We start from the raw sequence: 21,818 nt of genomic DNA on the forward strand, positions 1-21,818 counted from the left end.
GAAGCGGAGGAGAAATCCCCGCTCTCCCTCTCTCGCTTCCTCCCCAGCGCAGCGCGGCCCGAGGGGGGAGCGCCCATGGCCGGCGGTGGGGCAGGGGGGGAAGGCTGAGGGACCCCTCCGGCCGGGCGCTACCAGTGAGGGGCTGCCTCCGCCGGAACGAAGACGGGAGGTAGCTCCCCGTGAACTTCGCCGATGAGCTCCTGTAGCCCAGCGGGGCGGTCACACACCGGAGATCGCGGGGGAGCGAGCAAAGGGCCGGGGCTAACAAAGCCAGACCGCCTTCCTGCCTCCGTTCCAGCGCGGCTCCCGGCCGCCCCCCGCGGGTTTCCCGCGGCCGCCAAGAGGGAACGGGCCCGGGGCGAGGCGCCCAGACCCGAGTAAGGGAGGGGGCCCGGCTGCTGCGGGGCAGACGGGCCGCAGAGGGCTGGTAGAGTCCGCCGGGCGGCGGGGGCGGCCGGGCAGGCGGAGGACGGAGCGGGGATGCCCGCGGCCCTCCTGCCGCCGCCGGGCTGTGTGCGGGCGCCGCAGCCGTAGCTGTCCCTGCTGCAGGCGGCGGCCATCGCGGGCTCGCCGCCCCCGTGCGCCCCTCCGAGGACGGAGGGGTGGGGGCAGAGGAGGCGGAGGAAGCGGCGGCGGCGGCGCCAGGAACAGGGAGGCGGCGGCACGGCGAGGGAGGGAGCCAGAGCCGAAGCCGGGCCGGGCCCCGCGAAAGCAACAGCAAAGCCAGCTCCTCCTTCTCCTCCTCCTCGGTGAGTGCCGCTCCGTCACCCCCGGAGGTTGCTCCCCGCCGAGCCCGGGCGCCGGCGCAGGCCGGGCCGCAGCGCTGAGGTGCCCGGGAAGAGGCCCGCGCCGGGAGCGGGACACCGCGGCCTCCGCTGGGGGAGCGCCCCCGGGGCAGCGGGCGCACCGCGGCCCGGCTCCCCCCTCCCTTCACCGCTGGCCGCGGAGGGCTGGTGCGGTGCAGGCGGAACCGGTGGATGTGGCCGGTGCTGTTCGCTACTTGCCCGCCGCCCTCTTCCCAAGCCGCGGCCCCGGCCTCCGCTCCCTTTGTTTGCTGGGCTCCCCGAGCCCGCGGCGGTGCCAGGCCCTGCGGACGCACCGGGGCCGCGGCGCGGCCTGGCCTGCGAGGCGGGCGGGCGGGAAGGAGTGCCGGGCCCGGGCCGGCGAGGCGCTGCCCAGCCCCGCCGTGACACGAGGGGGTCCAGGGCAGCCTCTCGCCCCCGCCAGTCGCTGCAGCGGGGCCCGCCGGGTTCCTGTGCTGCTTGCCTGGGCCGCTGGCCGAATGCACCCCGCGCCTGCTGGTGCCATTATGGGGGGCGGCGGAATTGGGCTGATTTCCCTCTACCCCGCCGTGAAACCCGCCTTCAGTTGAGGCTTGTGCGTCCCCGTCTCCGGCGGGACGGGTGTCCGGAGGTGGCGATATGGGCAGCCCGTGCCGGGGTTTGTGCTGTGGAGGAACCCGGGGTTGTTGCGAGGTGAGGTTGCACCAAGGGTTTCCGATGGGGCGAGCGAGAGAGGCTCTTTTCTGTGACAGACACCACTTAAGAACTTGACTTTAAGAAAAGCATTACCAAACCCGCAAACTTTATTCGCTTTCATTGTTCTTCGAACTGCTTTTTGCACTCTCTTTGCCTAATGGTGCCACTTCTCTTAGAAAACAACTACCCCGTGCCAACCCGTTAGCTTAAGAAAAAAGCCCTTGAGAAACAACGGGGTTTTGAGAGATGCAGAGGATGATGCTTCTGTGATGTGAGGGTACTTTGACTACGTCTTTCTGGCCTCTTTTTATTTTTGTCTTCCTATATTTTCAAAATCATCTTAGTTTGGAACACAATGTTTTTTTTCTTGTGGAGTGCATTACTGCATTAAAGAAGCTCATTGCAGAATATGCTTTAGTCAGGGAAACTGACTTCCCCTTAAAAAATTCTTGTGCCCTTTCTCTGTGAGGGCCCAACCCCTCTTTTCTACAGGCCAGTAATATTTATGCCATGTCCATTCTCTTAATACACCTGTAGTTAAATAGGCCTGCTGCAGGCCTCCTGTCTTGGAGAGTTGCTGTCTGTGCAAGTACTTGAGGAATAATGCATCTGCATTTCTGCTTGGGGTGGAAAAAATAGAGCTAGTTCTGTTTCTAGTTTTTGTTTGCGCTAATAGATACATATTTGGATTGTAGAAAATACTGAGCCTTTGGTGCAATTATGAAATAAATTAGTTTGGCTGGAAGACTCTGAACAACTAGAGAATGTGTAGGTATTTTTTGACACTTCTGCAACAAAACAGTAGTCATAAGTCACAATTTTATGTGTAACTTAAGAAAGATAATTTCAGCTTTTTCAAAATGCTTAGTTTTTTGATGTGTTAAACTGTACTTGAATGGAGTCTTCATTTCCTATTTGATATTTCTTGGGTTTGTGGCTTTGCACTGTGTTTGGAACTGTGCTTTTAACTGAAACAGGTTTGCCTATTGTATGCTTAACTGGGGACATATTCCCTATATCCCAAGTTTTGAGATTTAAGTAGATTTTTTTAAAGTTGAAATGTATTAAATGAATAGCCTTAGCACTTAAAAGTATAAGTGATAGCAGTGTACTGTTATACAGATATACCCACAGTAGCTAACTCCCTGGGTAGCTGCAAGGGTATGGAGTAGTTATGGAGAAGCTCTGTGTTGTTTTTAGGGATTTCATGAGCATCACTTTATTGCATTGCATGTATTGCAGCATCAAAGTGTTTGCATGGATTCAGGAGATGTGATGGCTAATTCTAAGCTTCCTAAAAATGTGACGTACTGAAATCTAAAAAACAGTTGTGTATTAATTTATACTATGCTATTAATTTCTTTGATCCTAGACTGTGAAGTTGTTCAGTAACCTTGGGTTACTCTTGGAGAGGGATGGTTTGAAGAAATGGTAACTGTTCCTTATTGTTCTGTGAGTAGATTACAACTTCTGATTCTCCTTAGCGTAGTGAATTGGTGGAGTGATAGAGTGAACTCTTAACAAAAAGTTGTTCTTACAAAGCAAGTTAATTATTTCTGCTCTTTTTAATGTTTTTTTTTTATAGTCTTACAATAATTTGAACATAAACAGTTGCAGGACTTCATTTGGTAGGGCTTTCCAGAGTCCCAGAGTTCTCCACATATTTGCTATGCTGTTGTTGGTGAAACTGGGGCCATAGTCCGGGGTAATCCCTTACTCAAGTGCCTTTTTTTCTCTTGCTTTACTGCCCTCTTGGGCCTAAGCAGCACTACTTTGGTAGTGTTTGGGTAGTACAATGCAATAACATAAAAATAGATGGGAAGGAGACTGTTCTCAGCTGGTGTGTGCCTGCCTTAGTGTTTTGTTGATAGGGCTTTAATGTGTGTTAGCAACAAATTAGAGAGGGTAGCTCAAGCAGTTCTGATGCTTCAAGGAAGAAAATAAGATACAAATAGTATAAAAGGGAATGTAATGCAGATGTTAAAATGGCTTGAGTATAAATTCGATAAGATGAAAAACAGAATAGAGATATCTTATGCCATGTAACTGTATATTTTGTACTATAAATTATTAAACTGAGAGCAAATACAGAACTTTGAATTTTCTCTTTTTATGGTTTTTAATTTTCAGAAGAGAAATAATTATATCTGTAATGTTTCCTCTCCTTACCTTTATTCCAAAATTTGATTGCATTCTGTTTTGTTGCACACTTAATTTTCTGGAAATAAGTATCAGTCTTCAGAAGACAAAAGTCCCAAGTTCTTACCACCTCTGTCCTGCAGCCTCACAATAAATTTGTAGTATTAGAGAAGGAAGTATCCTTTAAGAAAAATGTTCTTAAAAATTTTTCTTGAATATTTCAGATGTCAAGTTACATAAAATAGTATATTCTTGTAGAAAAGAAGATGATTGTGCTTGTAATGGGATATTTATTGTCCAGGGTTAAAAGCAGCTTCATATAATTAAAATGTATCTTTTATACAGTGGAATATAAAGATTCATAGTTCACAGTACTTTCCTGCTTTTATTATTGTTTCTGCTTTTTCCTCTGGAAATAATTGATTTCTGAATTAAAACACTGCACTGTGCAAGTTGAATGAATTTCTGTGTTAAAAATAGTTACATTACTTTTGAGAGAAACATTTAGAAACTCATAGCTTTAGAGTTCTTTGTTGCAGAAGGTTTTTTCCCACTGTAGCTGAATGATCTTAAGCTATTGAAACAAAAATCTGTTGCCTACTTCAGCTTCTCCTGGTGACTAAAACCAAGCTGAAAACAAACTGGCCTGTAATTATTGCCCTGGATAAAAATGGAAAGCTGACTGTATGTCAAGTGTTGACTGATACATTAAGGTTATGAAAAAGGGTACACAAAACTTTGCTAGGGTCTACACAGACTGAATTTGAATCAGCAACATGAAGAAAAAGCTGGCTTTGTCTACTTACTGCAAGGATTAAAATTTTCAAATCAAAGCGTTAGAAATTTAGCTCTTCAAGTCCTTAAGCTCACTTAAATGAATGTTGCTCTGGATATTTTCTTTTGCCAGTTTTCATGGTCTTCTTTTGTCATATACAGGCATGCAAACAATAAGCATCTGGAACTCCAAGCAATTTCAGAAGGGTTTAAGGTGTATGGCTTTGCAAATTTGTAATTGCTCTTCATTGGTTTTTAACATGGATTCAAGAACCTATCTTTACATTAATTAAGTTAATATCACTCATGAATTTTTTTTCTGGAAAAATATCAAGATAAAATACTTTGGAAATTATTGGTCCTTTTCTGTCTCCTTAACCATTCACTTAAACACTTTGGACTCTGAGGAACTCAGCTTCACTTATGACAGGGATGTAAGCTACATGTTACCTAAAAAATTCTTTCTTGGTTGCTGCATCACCAAGAAAACTATGCAAGTTAAATATAAGTGTTTGTTTAGCATGGATATAAGTACATTGGCTGACTTGTTCTGCCTCTGACTTTAAGCTCCATTGAAGGAATATGAAAAAAATCTTTCTTGCAGGTAAAGCCAAGCATAGAATGCTGTATATAGACATTTCTGTCCAGGTGCTACTCCCCTAACATTGCTTCTTTTTGTGTATATATATAGGGCACATAGCCTCTCATGCTCTGTCTTCTGGGAAACATTCCTTTTGTAATCTGCCAAGTGAAATAGGTTGGCAGTTTTAAAAAATCTTAGGTTTGTAAAGTGTGTGGGTTTTTGTTGTAAACACCAAATAATCTTGCTGTAAACTGCTGTAAAATAGTTTTGGATGAGAGCCATTTTCTCTGGCAGTGAAGGTATAAATTGTAGATGTTAGTAATTTTTTTTTAAGTGGTCTGAAGTTAAAAATTTAAGCCATGAAAATGAACCTGTACCTACTGTTAAGTAAATTACACAGATATATGAATGGTATTGTTCTTTGCTTCTTAGTGCGCTGTAGAATCAGCAGTATTTGTGTCATTTAACTTGGATGTATATGATACTGACCTGTAAGAGGAGTGGTGTAAGGTTTTGATGGTCTTAAGTTTGTGTGGTGAATGCAGCTAGCAGATAATTATTTTAGCATTTGAGATTACTGAAGTTATTAAATCTGCATTTTTCCTCAAGGATATTCTGTATTGCTTAAAACAGTATTTAGAGTGCTACTTTTGAAAATATTGTTGGAAATGAGATTCCAATCAGACTTGATTTTACAGTGTGTGATCTCTTGTTTTTTCTTGAGTAGTTTTATTCTTAATTAATCTTGACGTTTTCTGGTAAATGTGCTAAAACAGTAGCTTGTAGGAGTCTTGAGTAGGTGATTGTTTTTCCTTCTCCAAAGCAGTCTGCATTCCTCAAATAGGTTGAGAACATAGTAGGCTACTCCAAATGTTTCTGAAGTATGTTCAGTCCCACAGTGTCTCCAATATAGTGGTCAAGCTTGCCTTCTTTTTCTCTTCCATCCCATTTTGGGTATTCTGTCTCTCCTGGCTTTGCCTCAGTAAGTGCTGCAGGACTGGGCAGTTACAAGTTACAAGCTGTAATTTTGACTGCTTTTGGCATCAGTAATGGGCTTTAATATCCTCAGAATCCTTCTGGGTTGGTAATCAGGTATCAGATTAGGAGTTTTAATAAAATCGAAAAACAGAGACAAGTGTCAGCAGGGCAAAGGTTTTTGATTACAGAAGGTGCGCCTTCTAGGATGGGCTCCTAGGAAGCTGTACTCTGAAAACAGGGTAGGCAGCTTTTCAGATGGTTGTTCTTTCAGGAGCTGGTGGGAACTGGGCGAAAAAGGAATTCTCGCCAGATTCACTAACAGAAGCTCTTTGTGCAGGGATACTGGTTTGGGTGAAACCTGTGCTGGGGGAGTTTTCCAGGCTGGAATTTTGGTCAGGCCGAGGAGACTGACTCTAGAATAGTTGGTTTGTACATTCAGAGATACGAGTCACTAAGTTATGTATAAGAGCTTAAGTCTCCGTCCATGTAAGGTAGGTGCCTGGTGGCTTTTTTTACTCTTTCACCTCCCTGTTCTCTCTTCAGTGGAAAACAGAGGCAAAACCAGTGCTGATCAATACACACTGGAACATTGACTTTCATCCTCTTTTTGGCTTTTGAGAGGAAAAGAGCTGCTGGTTAGTAGTAAGTAGTGTTGAGAAGTAATAAAATACTAGCCAGAGGCCTTTGGCATTATTTTGCACAAAAAATCCAGTTGCTTGGGAAAATACTTGCTGTAAATGTAAATATTCTCTGGTCCCTTACTGCAGGGATAAAAGAGAGTCTGTATTCGCCAGTAGCACTGGCCTGACACTGGTCTGTCTAATCCAGTGATGATCAGAAGATGACGGTGAATGGGAGTTGTTATATCAGTACTGACTTGTGTCCTGTGTACTATGAAAATAAGTCCTTTTGGAATCTGCAGTGTTTTAAATGTTGTTTGATGGGGCAAAAAAGGACCAAAAGTTCTATGTATCAGCATTGAAAAGTATGTATCCCCTCTATTGTTCTGGTTTTTTTTTCATTGGAATAATACTTGTGTTTTTTCTATATTTTATTTATAGTGTGTCTTTAAATTTAATGTCAGAATGGGAGAAAAGAAAGTCAGTGGGATGTACACAACTCTTTTATTTGTGGTTGAACTTTGAAGCTTAGCTAGCTTTTGCAGCCAGGCTTTGATACTCCTGGCTCTGCAGAAATTTGACCTTGCTCTGGAGATACCTATCTTAAGGACTTTGAGTTTGTGTAAATCTGATAGAGCACATTACTTCATACAGACTGTGAAAATTTTATGTTTGATCGTGTATATGACAGTTTATACACTGATGTGAAGTTGTTCAGTGTAAGGCCCAATTTTTTCATGTGCAAGCTGAACAGTGGAGTCCCATTGAGTTAAATGTCTTCTCACAGTTAATTAATCTTTGTTGGGTTAGGACAGAATATTAGCAAAATCAGATAGTTTAGGGCTAAGTGGGAAATGACTTTCTGTTACTGGCAACATTATTTTTTTTTATAAAAACCACGACAACCCCAACCCAACCATCTTCCAGTGTGCCTCAGGACAAAACAGTGTCTGTCTAAAAACTGCAATTAATATATTCTCCATCAGATTCGTTGGTTGGGGTAGCGAGCTGTTTCTATCTGCAGGTGATTAGTGTAGGTGGAGGAGAAAAAAAGAATTTCCCAATCTTAATAAAGAATAATTAATAGTCTCTCTCATTTTGACCCAAAATGAGAAAATTTGCATGTAGAGTAAGCTTTGTCAGAATGGTGAAATCTTGTAAAAAGGTTTTACTCTGACAAATCAGGACTTTATGAAAAAAATGGCTAAGCAGCTTTGCCTGTGCAAAATTCTGTTCCTGTTCTGGTCAGTGTGCAAGTTGTGCAGTGTTATGGTTTGTGCCTTCTTAAAAGGACCCTTGGACTTAAAAGGGTAAATTGTGAATTTAGAGGTTTATTTAATGTTTCACCTTTTTTAGGGGAAACAAAATGTTAAAGTAATTTTGTGAGATTAGCTGGAGATAATACTCTCTCTACAGGTGTGTTTACCCTGTGTATTTGACAGTACTTTGAACACAGCCATGTCTCCTGTTTCCCATGTGTGGATAGACTCTAAACCATAAAGAAGATAATTCATTTATTCTGTTCTTATTGGGCCTTCTGCCTGGGGAATTGGGAAGGGAAATATTTTAAATAAGCCGTTTTGCATTCTCACTTTCTGAAATGCAGAGCTTGGGTTGCTGTCTGCAGTGGGTCCTAAGAACTTGGAGGGGCAGCCAGGCCAAACACATGGGGGATTAGAGGGCACATTGTGCTTAGTGCTTGACCAATCTAGGTTCTGCTACTGGAGTGTGTTCCAGGAGAGACTGCTTAATTAGAGGTACTCAGAATGATTGCCCCTTGGGCACCACCTGACTCAAGATCCCCCCAGTCTTTAAAACAAGGAGATGGAAGTTCTGTTCCTGCCCCTTCACCCCCTGCCTTTTGTTTTGTTGTGTTGTGCTGGTTTGTCTGTAAAATAAAAGTTACTTTCTGTTTCGCTGATTGGATCTCTTTTCCTGGCGGTGAAAGTCTGATTGTTCTTTAGTTGATACTGCTTGACAATCTGAGTTGAATTTTATCTCATTCAATTGTATGGGTGTTTCACAGTAGAACTGAGGTTCAGCTTTGTAAGAGTAGGTTCCTTATGCTTCATGTATTAAATGCTCTTTTGCCTTTAAACTGGATTCCCAAGTGTGTGTGAGTGAAGCAGATTGTTGCCACTACTATTTATTTAGGACTATAGATAATAGGTGGATATTGTGCCTGTCATCCATGTGATGGACAAAATGTATCTGCAGTGAAATATGAAATTAAATGCAAACGTACGTAGCTAAAAATTCCCTTGTCATTTGCATGTACAGGTTTCACAGACTGCAAGCAGTACAGGCTGCATTTCCCAGTGATGCAAAAATATAGGATATAGCAGCTTGTTAGGTAGAGCTCTCATTTAGATCATAAGATAGCCACAGTGATTTTCCACTTCTGTCCTTTTTGTATGAGGACTACCCTGAAGACCAACCTTTTGGCTGGTCTGTAGAGTGAAAAGATTTCTATTCCTTCTTCCAAAGCTCTGAAGAAGATGAACAGAGCTGAAAAGGAATGGTCTAGATAAAGATAGTGTGCTTTTTCTCATCCCAATGGAGTGATTTGAAAAGGAAAAACCTGCATCTGACTTTCTGTCTGAATTCAGCCTGCATCTGAAACTGTTACTGCAGAGTAGGATATCTGAAGTGAGAATCTACTTTCATGGTGTCTAGGACCACTGTCCAAGTAATTAGACTTGTATTTTGATATCCATTTGCGCAAACTCCTTATGTGATCCAGAGGGATACTCTGATCATGCTTCTGCTTCTCATGATGTCCATAAAAAGAAGTGGTTGCCACTGAATTTTATGCAGCATGATTCTGTGTGATGATAGACAGTTTTAGACATGTAGGTTAAGGTGTTAACCACGAGATAGCCACTGATACTGTTTTTTAACTCCAAGGACTTCTGCTTTTATATACAAAAAGTAAAACAAAAGGCTACTGAGGAGCTTTTAGTTAAAAGAAAAAAAAAAATTCTCTGAAATTCTGATACTTCCTAGATTAAGCTGCTCCCTGTATGTAAAGGATTTTCAAGAGCAACAAAGGTCTGCATGTCTGTGAAAGTTTTAAGGAACCTGACTGTTGTAGTAGCTTGCAGCTCCTGTAGATTTTTAGAGGGATTTCTCATACTTAGATACTGAAAAAAATAATCCTAACTTGGACAAAAGCCAAATTTCTTATCTCTCTTTTAGGTAAAAGTAGTTGCAATTCTGACCTTTGCAGTTCATCAAAATGTACTTAGTTTTCAATTGTATTTTTGGAAAGCAGACCATCAACCTCGATCAGATCTGTTGTTACAAGCAGAATGGGGTAGGGCTTGTGAGATGCTTTGAGCCATGCTAGTGATACCAGTTTAGCCAACTTGGAGCCTGTGTCATGCAAAATTTAAACTCTGTGCCTTGGCCTATTTGTTAGTCTGAATTTGCTTTCTTTGAGGGTTGTATTTCAGTCACTTTAATTAATGGTTTAGATTATAATATTTAAATAATGGTGTTTGAATTTTGCTGGGGTTTTTTTGTTCTTTTTTTTGGTTTTTTTTTTTAGGGAGAAGGGGATTTAGTTTTTTGGTTTTGTTTTTTTTTTTTGTCACCATCCTCCAAAACTTTGGTGGTTTGCTTTTATTTTTTTCTACATCTTTTTAACATCTTTAGCTACATACCATTGATAGATCCTCTGCTTCTCATCCTGCTACCTGATACTTCTTGGTACTGTAACATGAGTTATTCATTTGCTTACTGCTTTGGTAAACAAAACAACTAGGCTGAAAGGACTTTGTAAAATATCTGCTGAATTGTGAAATTTTAAAGGAAGTCAGGAAGTTGAATCTTGACTAGAGGACAGCCATAGAAGGTGTACTGAAAGGTTTGGTATATCTCAAAAGAATGATGAAACCCAAGCTTGTGTGTTTGACTTACTCCTCCATTGCCAGTAAATCCCTGAAAGGGATCGCAAGCTTTAAGTGATGTCTTGTGGCACACAACAATTTGCTGTTACAGTCAACTCCTGGCACTGCACTCGTTTGGTTCTGCTGCTATCTTAGAGAGGTGGGGGGAAATTCAGATTTAGGTAGGTAGGTGTTTTCTCAGAACTCCAGCAGCTCTCACCCCTTTCCCCCATAACTCCATATTATGTGAATTCAAAATTTAGGTTTCAGAATTAAATTACCTTAGTTTTGCCTAATGGTGCATATTATTCATGAATCCATCTAAAAACAGTGGAAATTAAGTGCTCTATGTTCTGACTCACAAAGTGTTGAATAGAGCATTGAGTGCCTGTGCACTAACATTTAAATGTTGGACATAGAGACCAAAATGTCCTTAATGACGCCAATAATTCTGTCTGGAATTTTGAGTTTAATTGGTGCACTGTAAGTAAATGGTAGGACTGTCCATTTTAAAGGATGTTGGAGAGCAGAATTAATGTAAACATTTTTGTCCCATATGTGAAAGAAGTAAGAGAATTGGTCAGGAAACTCTTCTGGCTTTTCTCAACTTCTGAGTTCTTGGACTTTGAACCATAATGAAATTGTCTACTATGTTTCCTATATAAATGGTTCAGATAAAGGATATAAAATTACTTTTCTCACTATGTTGTTCAAGAGGGAAAACGCAAAGGATTTTAGTTGCTGAGAGAAGTTGACTGTGATTATTTCAGTGAAAATGTTTTAAATTTTCAAAAAATAAACTTGTCAGTGGGACTTAGAGATCATTTTTTTAAAGGTTTAATATTTTGTGCTACTGGTTTCTTAATGTAGTGATATAAAAAGTATCTCCTAAGCCTTTCTCTTTTGAACAGTTCATTAGAATTGAAAAACAGGTCACAGTAACAAACCACTTTTAGTGAAGGGGGGGTGGTATCTTTAAGGTCAGAGGTAAACATTTTTATGTTACAATTAAACAGTTCATGTGAACAGCATCTCTCTGTGAAATTGAGTTGTTTCATGTCACTTTTCTCCTTGGTTTTCAAAATGCTTTTGAGTTCCAAATAAAGTTTTTCCTGTATTTAGAAATACCCTTGGATTTTTGTATATGTAAGAATATATGAATTTTTGCAATGGCTGTTCTCTCAGTTGGGACACAGCCTATCTACTTATTTCATAAAGCTTGGTTGGGCAGCACTCGAGGTGCTGCAGGGTATACACTGAAGCCTTGCATGGTTACTATGGGAAGTAATGCTAAAACAAACAATAGTCTCTGAATCTAACTCCTGAACTTTTTTTTTCTTGAACTTTTTTTTTTGTTGTTGAACTTTAGAGAAGTGACTAGGGAACTTGGTTTCTTGAATAGAAGCCTCTTACTTTATATGAGACACTCTATTGCAGTATTTTATGTATTTGTTGTTATTGCAGAGATTAGAATAACCTTGATTGACTAAATGTAGTTATTGTTTAAATGTAGCCAATGCCTTTTCATCTCAGGTCTTTCATAGTTCACTGAATATCTGTTTCTCTTGTCAGTGAATTTTACTTAAAGGATGCATACGCTTTCAAATTATGCGTATGTTATGTATGCATTGTAGTAACACAATTGGTTATTGCTTTGGAAAAAATGTTGCTGTCTTTAGTTAATAAAAATAAATGAATTAAATCTATGATCATTTAATAAAAAATTACTTTTCTTTCACGGTGTACAGATGAATAATATCAGTTGTTGGTATTTGTATTCCATTAGAATTTTCCACTGTTAGAACTTAAAGATGTGAATTGATTTAATGTGCATAAAAAAGGAAAGCCATAGAGGTAGGAGTCTGCAGGTTGAAAACTTAAATCTGAGTTGTATAGCAACCAAATGCCTTGACTCAAGGCAAGGAGTATGTAGTATTGACAGTAAACATTTCTATATGGTCTGGAGAGGAATGGTGGGACCTTTGTGGCATCTGTGTAGCAAATATGTTGTATTTCTCTCTGATAATTTAGTGAAGAAGGTCCCAAAACAGAGATCAATCCTTTTTCCTTTGTGATTCTGGGAATTACCTTATTAGCTGCTTTCTCCTCAGCATGCTTGGAAATTTCTCTGCATGTGTGAACTCTGTACAGATGTGTGGAAGATGTTTCCATTTTTATTTCTCTTTAATCAAGGCACTGTGTTCTTTCCTCTCAGACCATAAGTGGGTTCATTTAATCCTTCCATTTATTAGAGGGTTAACTGTCTCATAAAGAATTGCTTCATCTTACCTTGAATTGAGAGGATGGAGTGTTATCTTCTAAGGAAAGAAGGCTTTCATTCTTATTGAAAGTGTCCTGGTGAAAGCAGGTGGGAATGATAGCTGTAAAAACATTAGAGAGTCTACCTGGTCATACAAGTTCCAAGGGTAATTCAGCCTCTATGAAAAACTATACTAGGGAGGTTAATTTGGAGTCAGCCTTGGTCATGAGATCCAAGGCAGAATGGTACAAGATGGGGTAAGGCTGCAGTGTATTGCTGTTTGCTTGTTTGGGCCTTCTAGAAGAGCCGAAACATAGGAAAATTAATCTTCCTGGAATTACATGTTCTCCAGTTGCAGGACTTGACTGTGTTGCATGTGAAAAACAGAATCCTTTTTTTCTGTGTAGTGGATTTTCAAGCCAGTCTTTGTCTTGAAAACTTGTTTCAGGTGTTACTGTTTCAGCTCATGTATTTGGTAGTCAAATCGCTATTGAATATATTTATCTTTTAGAGTTTAACAATGTTTCTTTTGTTCCTATAGGAATATATTAGATAACTAAATTTGAATTACTGCTTGAAGAATTTAATTGCCAAGTTTTTGGCTTATTTTTAAAAGGGTTGTTTTTTGGGTTTTTTTCCATCTGGATATTTTGAAAGGAATCATATTACCTGGAGCTAATTTATGCCGATGATTTTTTCTTTTTTTTTTCTTTTTTTTTTTATGTATCTTTGATGCCAGGTGGATGTTATTTGTGGGAATAAAGGTGAATTACATATGTTTCTGGTTGTCTGTCAGATAAGCATAAATGACATAAATGTAAGTGGGAAGGTGAGCAGTTTACCATTTACTGGTGAACATACTTGTTTTACAAACATGGGCTATGAAGCCACCTGTTGGCTAGATAGTGTGGCAAGTGAGGTGTTTAAAGTAAAATTCAGGTTTGGTTTGGTTTCATTGTGTCTTGGGGTTTTTGAGTTTTGTTTTTTCCCTTGAGAATGTGACTTCATAGCTTTCCTGATACGTTGTTTTCTCATTTTTGCTCCTGAAGAAGAGAGTATCCTATATTGCACCTTAAAGAAAGCAAAATTATCAGTCACCATTGCTTGGTGCTATGGTAATTTAAAACTACTTCCTCTGTCTTCGTTTTCACATCAGGTGACTGGGTCAGACAGAAGCAAAAAAGATGACTATAACAAATTAATAACTCATAATTTAGGGAGAATGGTAATATTTAAGAATTTGTAGTACGTAGTGATACTGTGCAAACCGTTATAATTTTCAGCAGAAACATGAATCACAAAATATTCTGAGTTGGAAGGGACTTGAATTGGGGTGAGACTGCTGCCCATGCAGAGCAGAGCTGGACAATCCCCTCCCTTGCCTGGCTGACCATGCTGTGCCTGATGTCCCCCAGGATAGGGCAGGCTCTCCTGGCTGCTAGGGCACTGATGACTCAGGTTCAGCTTGCCATCGACCAGGTCCCTCAGGTCCCTTTCTGTGATACTGCTTTCCAGCATCTCATTCCCCAGCCTGTATGTACATCCAGGCTTGCCCTTCCCAGCTGCAGTCAGGCACTTGCCCTTGTTAAATTTGTATGGTTGGTGATTGCCCAGCCCTCTGTTTTGTCAAGGTCTCTCTGCAGGATCTCTCTGTTCCTCCCAGCTTTGTGTCATCTGCAAACTTGCTCAGTATCTCTTCCAGTTCTGTGTCCAAGTCATTTATAAAGATGTTGAAAGAAGCACAGGGCTGAGGATGGAGCCCTGCAGAGCCCCACTAGTGAGAGGTCACCAGTCTGATGTCACCCCATTCACTATAACCCTTTGTGCCCGACCCGTGAGCCAGTTGCTCACCCATCGCATGCTGTGTTTATTCAGCTGTGTGCTGGACATTTTGTCCAGAAGGATCCTGTGACAGACAGTACCAAAAAGTACTGAAATCCAAAAAGATAACATCAGTTTGTTTCCTTTGATCACCTAGGTGGGTTACTTTGTCATAAAGGGAAATCAGGTTTGACAAGCAGGACTTTCCTCTCATGACACACTGTTCTGGCTGTGACCAATGGCTGAGTTGTCCTCCAGGTGTTTTTCAATACCTCCTAGAATAATCATCTCTGTAATGGTACCATATGGTATGAAGCTTTTCTTTCTATTACTTTTCCTGTATTTTCCTCTTTCTCCTCACGATGTCTTCCCTTTTTTTTCCTAGTAATTTTTTTCCTCCTGGAAGCAGGAAACAAACACATAATGTAGCATTGTGTGTTAACAGAGTGGTGTATTTCTGTGTTGCCTATTTGGTATGTTCCACTCATACTGTGTGGTTCATTGGTGACAGAGGTTTGGCCTGAGAAGTTGAATGTCTGTTCTGATAGCACAGTAGGAAAAGATCATGGTACCTGTTTTATGTCTCCTCATCAAAATATTTGTTCGCAGCAGGACCTTTTCAGATGTCTGGTTTGTGTTTTGGAAGTTGTACACAGTAGCAGTGTTTCTGTGCTTGCTGTAGAAACACCAGCCTGAACTTTGAAAGCAAAACCAAAATCAGTATAAGTCAATGTGAAGTGGTAGTATTTAGCTGTTGCATGTCTGCTGAGTGTTTTCTTTCCTTTTTTGGAAAGGGCTGGAAAAATGTTTCTCGCAACTGTATTATTTTGTCACTAAGAGTGGCCAGATTATTGCTGACCACAAAAAATCACTTTGAAATAATGGTCTGCTTTATTTTTTCTGTCTTTCTGGCATATGCTTTGAACAGATGGATAGCATTTCTGAAATTACATTTGGAAATGCATCATTCAGGATTCAAAAATGAAACTGCATTCAGAGTTGGGTTTTAGTACCTGCATCCATACGATTATATATGTTATGTTCATTTCAACACACACTCCAGCATTTAGATATTTATGCATACTTCTCAATTAAAAGAAGCTCAGAAATGCAATTTTTTTGTTGTTTTTTGTGGTCTTCCTTTTATTTTCACTATATTAATTTCAAACACTTATGTTCTCAAATATGTAGGCAGAGAATCTGTTCTTTGCCATCTTAGAATAAAAATGCTTCAAAATTTACTCCTTTTACATAATGTGATGTTGGTCCATATTATTAAATGAAATGCTGGTTTGTATAGCATTGTAGTTTTACAACTTTTCAGACTCCTAACATAACTGTTACGGTTTAAAAGGATTGCATAAATATCTTGGATAAACATAAATCCTCCTTATTATCATGCTGAGGCTACCCCATACCTCACAATGGAGGGGAAACATTTTGGTGTATCTATCTTCTGTCAGGATGGAGTGGGAGATGGACCCTTAGTTGGAAAGAAATTCTCATGCATTATCTCCCAGGAAGTCTAACTTTTGCTTATGAAACTAAACTTAATTTTTGCTGACAAGTCTGCTGCAAGGCTGGCTGCTGCATTCTTGTAAAATGGTAAGAAACGAAAACAGAGCCTGACTGAGCATTATTCTCACTCTTTGTCTGCTTCTGCACAGCTGTGTGAAAATGAAAAGCAAAGGTTTATTTGCAGTCAATGGATGGGATTTCCTGCAGTGAAACACATGAACATGTCAGATTTCTTTAGTGACTTCCCCATTTTTATTCACCAAAAATGTTCCACTTTTGTCTTTTTCAGTGCCTTGGCATACGTAGAACTACAGGGTTATTTTTGTTTGCTCCTTTTTCCCTTGCTTTTAATCAGGGTCTTAGAGCCAAATTGTGGTTTCATTTTCTTGATACTTTTTCCACATGCTTGAAACAATTTGATAGCAGTATGCTTTATTATCATATGTTTGCTTAAAAGAGAGTGATGAAAGGTGGTACTTGTGTCTGTCTTTTAGTAAATGTATGAAAAGTACAGTCTGCTTGGTTCCCTGTTTGGGTGTTGGTTCTCAGTTTGTGAGAGATCTAGCAGGAATGGCTAAAGTTGGTTACTGGCTGTCATCCACCCAGCTTCCCTGGAGTTTCCTCCTCCAACATCAGCTCTGGTATCATGATGATGTGTGTATTGCTGAGACTTCAGTTTAACCACCCCCATGTTAGTGTGCCCATCATACCTCATGGGCAGACATGGATCTCAGCCATCTATCCTTGGGGTAACAGAGATGTAACCTTGGCTGAGGACTGTTGATATTAGTGACTGGGTTTGGCTATTGTAGTGATGTAATTATTGTAGTTACAAGAGTGTATATACACATATGAACTGTAACAGAGATGCCATCTAACACCCTTAAGTTACTCCCCAGAGGAACCCCACCAATCAGATAAAAATATTCCATTCCGCAACCAAATATGGGAAAGAACAGGACTTGCTGCAAGCACTCGTGGATTAAATAGTGTTCAGAGAGAAAATGAAAAAAAAAAAAAATCAAGGAAATCTAAATGTTAAAGGGCATTCTTTTTCAACAGCAGTCCAGGGAAAAGCAGTCAAGGACTAGACTTTTCCAGTGGCTGTTTTCCTGGTTTTGCATATTTTTAATTCCCATAATCAGAAGTGACAAAGAAAAATTCCATTGTATCAAGTTTTCATTTACCCCACTTTTCTACATATTATCAAAGGTGTAGCTTGGTTATTCTTTGCTAATGGTTGGTAGTGATTAGGGTTACTCTTTAATGTGTTAGAACAGTAGTGCCCATGGACTGTCTTCTGTTTAAGCTTTGTAAAAGGAGGAAAAAAATTAGGAGAGATATTAAGACTAAATTACATGACTTACTGTTGGTTGGTTGATTTAAGTTGTAATCTGTATAAAACCTGTTCAATTATATTGCCCTGTAGAGAGGTTGACCATACTTTCCTCAGCTGCTCAAATCTTAGAGAGTAGAGGTTTAAATTTGTGGTGAATAACTCATTGTTCAGGTCTTTGATTAGTTAGCTTAAAAATAGGAGGCTTTAAGTACTCTTAAATTGTTATAAATGTAATGTACTGCCTGATGAGCTTCTCGTCTGTTTTTTCCTTGTTCCAGTTTTATATGAATTGTACATCTGAGCCTTGCACTCACTAGAAAAGCAGGCAGGCAGGTCAGAAGGGCTTTTATAAATTGTGATCGTCTCAGGAGTATGCTCATCCATTAGCAAGCAAGCCTCTATTAAGACAATTTATCATTTTTTGTTGTTTTCAAGGTATAAGAGTATGCAATGGAATTTAGATTACTTCATTTAAAGACTCTTCTTACTGAAAAGGGGTATAATGTAGGAATTTACATGAAGATCAGCGAAGGGAGAAACCTCACCATCTTCAGTGTGCTTATGGCATGTATAGTGAAAAAACAAAAAGTTGCCATGTAGTGCGTATGTTCTTTCAAAAACTGATGATGATACTGAATCTCTGTGTATTTTGTGTGTAGTTTTTGTACTCATATAGCCTGAAATTCTAGTTTCAGTATGGAAACTAGTATGAATGTAGATAGCAGTACTTGAGTCAGTATTTTGTTTAATGTTTTGAAGAAAAGCTTCAACAGTGATACAGACATACTTCAGTTTGGAAGTAAAGTTGATGGGAATGGGTATGGAGAGCAACTTCTTAATGAGTCATATTAATAGATTCAGTAACTTTGGAGAAGATGTAGACACTTAGGAATTTCCAAAATACAGCACTCGAAATCTGCATTACCTTAAGATGCTGTTTTTGACATGCTCTTCCAAAGAATGCATGAATATATTTCACTGAGAATTTGGGGAAAGCAGGGGAATAGCACCTTATACTTCAGCAGATTATAATAGACTTCATTATCTGACTGTAGTGAGAACCTAGTGCTTGTCATACCTAGGAATGCAAAAAAATGTCACTTTTGAGGTGTTTTTAGTTATTTTCCTAGTATTAATAATTATGTTAAAATAAGATAAATTGAAATTTTAAATAATGTAAGTCATCTGATGATCCAGTATAAGAATAAAGATAATATATTTCTATGTGAAAGACAGACTTTACAGGAATAATGCAGGATAATATGGGTTAAAAAATCAAGTTTGGTGCTCAACTGTTTCACTTTTTATGGGAATAAATAAGCAGATTAGCATTTATTTTAGAAAAGTTATCTGAAGTAGTATTGACTAATAATTTGAAATAATTTTTGTGATGATATTTTTATCAAACTTTTTAAGGACAATTCTTTGCTCAAACATGAGTTGTATTTTGCTGTATTCTATCCTAACTCCTTGAAGTTAATCCTGGTTTATTTCTATTGTAGTGCAGTTTGGCACCATTGTCTATAGTATTTGTCTTGGGAAATGAGTATACCTAATATAAAGTGTGAAAAAGATGAGGAATTAATAAGTACAGTATAATCAAACTTTTTTGTTGGTGTACTTTTGCAAACACTTCTTCAAGACAGCTATATGATTCCAATCTGCTGAAACCATTTTGTACCATCAAACTGAAACTACTCTGAAATGTTGGTAAATTCAAATCAGATTTGCAGTATCTGATAGATATTTAAAACTTCCATAATTTTTCATACATCACTGCTGGCCACCATAATAATTAATGTGTCATTGCATGGCCTGCTCTTCAGGTTTCCAAGAAGCAACCTGTAAAGTGAACTTTTAGCCCTAATTATCTTTACTAATAATTTTGCATTTTATGTGATTGATGAAATGTTCCTCTTCCTCCAAGTACAAATTTAGTTTTCTTTATTTTTATGTTCAAAAGAGGACATGGTGTTTTCTGGATAGTCATCTGGTAGTTTTTGTCCAGAGGCCTGGCCTCTATTTTGTTAGCCTGCATAATACTAAAGATTCTGAGATGCAGAATTTGTGATGAAAGTTTGTAAGTTTGAATTTCATTCATCCACATTATTCTGTGCATTAAGATCTCATTCTCTTTCTGTATTTGATTAATCTCTCATTTTCAGTCCGTGTGTTCCAGGTGTTTCTGCACACATAGTCACCAGGCTTTGGGAATATATTGGTAGAGTTCAAGTCTGTTTATAGTTGCAAATACCTGTCAGAATTTCTAGAGTTGTCTCTTTTTAGTCTGTCTAATTCCCTGTACAGCAGATGGCACTGGAAGAGGGAGACTTCAGTCATGCCGTAATTTGTGCAAAATACTAGCAAAGCTGTTGCTGTGCTGAGGGTTGTGAAGAAGTTGCATAATTCATTTTAATGTGTTCCAGGAAGGAGTGTATGCCTGGGTTCTTCTGCTTCAGCTCTGTTAGATGCAGACTGTAAAGAATTCTATACTTGCATGCATATGAGTGTATCATATATTGAGGGCTGTTTATACAGCATTTTTAAACACTTTGATATGCAATGCAGAATTAGCTGGTACTATTCAAGTACATGCAAAGAAAGAGGAGTATTGGGATCAATTAGGGTATTTGACTTCAGGGTGTATTTGTTTTCTCCTGTCTTGGATAAAATATGTATAGCAGGTATCATAGAGTGGGGTCTGTATGGACAACTTGTTTAGAGACTTGCTGTCATGATGTGTGTTCCATTTACTTTGGAGAGCTTAGACCTGGACTGTCACTAGATTTTTATTGTCTTCTCATGCATAAATGAACTGGGCTTTTGGATAGTTGCATGTTGTTTATGTGCTTTACAGTTGATTATCAAACCTTTCTTATATCTTGGCATGAATTTTTACAAGGATACAACTTATAAGCCATACATTTTATAGAATCCAGAATATACTGAGTTGGAAGGGTCCCATCAGGGCAATTGAGTCCAGCTACTGCCTCTGAGCATGACACCCCAAGAGTCACACCATGGGTTTGAGAGCATTGTCCAGACACTTCTTGAACTCTGTCAGGCTTTGTGCTCTGACCACTTCCCTGGAGAGCCTGTTCCAGTACCCAGCCACCCAGCATGAAAAACCTTTTCCTGGTATCTAACCTAAATCTCCCTGGATTCAGCTTCATGCTGTTTCCTTGAGTCTTAAGAGTGAAGAGATTGGTATCTGCAGACAGTACCTTCCACAAGAAGGAGGGAACATTTCTGGAAAAGTGGAAATAGTATCAGCTTGTGGATGTCAGAAGGAGTTGGAGAACACTGTTGATTTCACAGGTGATGCTAATGTGACAGTTCCCAGGCTTCTGGTACTACATACACAAAAGCACAGTTAAATTTATCAAATTAATGACTCAATTTATCAATGCTCTGACTTTGTTAGTTTAGGAGAAGCATGCAATCCTAAAGTTATAATTTTCACTCATTTTGTAGGTTAATTTGGTTATACATGACAAAAAGTTCTATAAATTGGGAAGGTGGCAAAATTCAAATGGTTGAGGAATAGAAGATCAATGACATTCTGAGTCTCCTTTTTATTGGCATGTAAGTCTCCCTTTATCTGCACTTGTAGGAAAGTAAACATAGTGTTTTAACCTTTGAAAATTCATCCCTTAACTCAGGATTGTGTTCAAATTATGTAAATGGAGGATGGTGTTTTAGAATTTCATGACTCGTGATACAACAGATATGTTAAAAGTGGAGAATAACTAGTGAACATATAAAATACTGATTCTGTTTTTTCAAGGTCTTAATACTCATTTATAGCAAGTAATTGATTCTTAGGCTTTTGTCTAGGAAGTTTTTGGTCATGTTTGGTCTTTGCTGGTAGAAAATAAATCAGTTTAGAGACAAGAGAAACCTTTTAGTTTCTCCCCATTGAAAGAAAGGAAAGTGTTACTTAATTCGGTAATTAAGAAAATGAAATGGAAAGATATAAATGTGCTCTAAAGATGGACTTGGGAAATATTGGAGATTATGACTAGGACACAGAACGAGTCTTTGAAATAGGTTGATGCAGATAGGACTAGGGTACCATCCATGTAAATGAATTTTTACTGCTTCTGCTTTTTATGGAGCAGTGTCCATCCCTCCAGCAGCAGGGCTTTACTTAAAATTTTTCAAGGTGTTTTGAAGTTCAGAATCCATAGATGCTTCACATTGCCTTTTAGTTTGCTTTGGATATGATCCTTTAGCCCTTGTGTACTTGAGGACCACAGAAGTTGGGCTGGGCAACGGCAATAGGCAGTGCACTGCTTTTTGGTTATAGTAATCATTGTCCTTCCATGCTTTTATGTAGTTTTTGAATGCTTATTTAAGAAAACGGTATTGTTTAGTTGATAAAACTTATTTCAGTCTATTGCACCGTTTTTCTCAGT

General features: G+C 39.5%; 1 protein-coding gene across 3 annotated transcripts in view; it reads left to right on the forward strand.

Moving 5' to 3' along the window:
• Positions 1-622: 622 nt before the first annotated feature.
• Positions 623-21,818, forward strand: part of SOCS6 (suppressor of cytokine signaling 6) — a 28,381-nt gene continuing 7,185 nt past the window's right edge. The window contains exon 1 of one of the 3 annotated variants that reach the window (XM_088062118.1): positions 623-749. The gene's annotated coding sequence lies outside the window, so the exon portion shown is untranslated. Of the gene's footprint in view, positions 750-1,423; positions 1,476-21,818 lie in introns of those variants that run through there. The other 2 variants (XM_014257175.2, XM_014257186.2) reach the window with 2 other exon arrangements.

Source organism: Pseudopodoces humilis, chromosome 1, assembly GCF_049639895.1.
Source record: "Pseudopodoces humilis isolate 2021_Gansu_Grassland_sample_001 chromosome 1, ASM4963989v1, whole genome shotgun sequence".
Lineage (NCBI taxonomy): Eukaryota > Metazoa > Chordata > Aves > Passeriformes > Paridae > Pseudopodoces > Pseudopodoces humilis.